This window comes from Larus michahellis, chromosome 3, assembly GCF_964199755.1.
Source record: "Larus michahellis chromosome 3, bLarMic1.1, whole genome shotgun sequence".
NCBI classification, from domain to species: domain Eukaryota; kingdom Metazoa; phylum Chordata; class Aves; order Charadriiformes; family Laridae; genus Larus; species Larus michahellis.
The window spans coordinates 32,489,076-32,490,829 of NC_133898.1; the positions used below are offsets into that span (position 1 = coordinate 32,489,076).

Genomic DNA, 1,754 nt, shown 5'->3' on the forward strand with positions numbered 1-1,754 from the left:
GGGGGCGCAGCGTCCGCCAACCCCCTTCTCCCCCTCCCCGCGCCGCTGTTAACGGCCGCTAACGACGAGAGCGCGGCCCTGGGCAGAGAAACGGGGCGTCCTGGGGTCGCTGCCCGGCGCGGGGCGCAGGCGGCGTGGGGCGCCGTCCTTCCCCCGCCGGGGCCGGGGCAGCGCTTGATAAAGCGTTCGGGAGGAGTTGGTGTCAGGGCTCCAGTGGCGCAATCGGTTAGCGCGCGGTACTTATACAGCAGTACAAAGCCGAGCAATGCCGAGGTTGTGAGTTCGAGCCTCACCTGGAGCACACAGCTTTTTTGGGAGCGAAAACGGGCTTTTTTGGGACTCGCCCGCTCTCTCCGGGAAGTAAAAGAAAAAAAAAAAAAGTTGACGGAAACATTATGCAGCCCTGGCGGCAGCGTGGGCCCCCACGCGTGAACCCCGCCGCCCCGAGGGGTCGGTGGCTGCCGGTTGGCGGCGCCGTGGGGTTTTTGGTGCGGGGGGGTGTGTGCACCTCGCCGTGAAAAGTGTCGGGTGGGGGCCACAGCAGCGCACAGAGTGAGAACATGCACGGGGCTGCCTGTGTTCAAGCTGTTTCTGGCGATACGGGTGTGGACTCGTGTATCCACCCAAGTGCGGTGTGTTCGGGGCAGCCCGTCAGTGTGGAATAATGGGCGCTTTCCTGGGAAGAGCTGCTCGTGTGAACTTGTAGGAAGTAATAGTTATTTTACACTGTGCCACTTAAAGTGGGGCGCTGTAAATACTGACTGGTGCTGCCTACAACTAACAAAGGTAACAAAATCTTCCCCCTTTACTTTGCTGCCTTTGGCGGTGACAGCCTTTGCAATGGCTCATTACCTTGGTAATGCTTCACAAATGTGTAGGCCGCAGCAGGAAGGAAAATAATTCAAGTAATTTCAGATTTCTTTTCACAACTGGAGAGGCAACCGGGCCACGGGAAGAGCACAGCTTCCTGAAAAAGAAGGCTGGGGGACACTGCGCGAACGTTTGTTTAGGCCCAGATCTTGTGAACACCTGTGTTAACATCTAATCTACTATTGCAGCAGTGAAATTTATACCAAAAAGTTCAGTGAGACCCTTGAGATCATGCAGCCAGAGGCCCCTTCGTTGCCCAGATCAGTCCCTTAATGTCTGTATGCAGGTGATAACTCCTCCAAGTGCCACTTCAAGGCTTTTAATTACCACTTCTTCCCTATTCTAGTTACCGCTTTGTCCCCTCTGAATTGTGCATTAACTTCGTTGATTTCGGTGACAGTACGGTCATGCCTGAAGCGTGTGCCATATCAGCGTAAGGAAGTCGAAATCAACAAGAGACATCTGTAATATATCGAAGGACAAACAAAATTCATCCTTTGCTTGCAGAGTTTTGCGTTTTCTTCTTCATGACGGAGTGCCATGTCCTAGTGGTGAGGGGTATGGACAGTATGGAGGTGTATTTGCAGAGCTACTGGAAATCCTAAAAAATGAAAATGCTGCTTTTGTGTAGCTGGAAAACGAAACCTAGCAGAGGGAGCGGGACTCCATTGCCCAGCCAGAGACCACTTTTTTCAGGGACTGAGCGAGGCCAGTGCTGCTCCCTTGCTGCCTCTCCCCCTTCCCCTGTGTGCCTCCAGGCTCCTGTGCTCCCTCCCCAAGGAGGAGCCACCATTTTGCGTTTGGGGTCTTGCTTGGGTGTGCTGGGGGGTGTGTGCGATTGTGCAATTTGTGCCAAACACCAGGTGCACCATGAAGCAGATGTC

The 1,754-nt window shown here is 54.4% G+C and overlaps 1 non-coding gene across 1 annotated transcript; it reads left to right on the forward strand.

The window, feature by feature from the left end:
- The first annotated feature begins 207 nt into the window (after nucleotides 1–207).
- Nucleotides 208–301, forward strand: TRNAI-UAU (transfer RNA isoleucine (anticodon UAU)). The gene is made up of 2 exons: nucleotides 208–245; nucleotides 266–301. It is a non-coding gene; the product is annotated as a tRNA-Ile (tRNA).
- The last annotated feature ends 1,453 nt before the right edge of the window (nucleotides 302–1,754 follow it).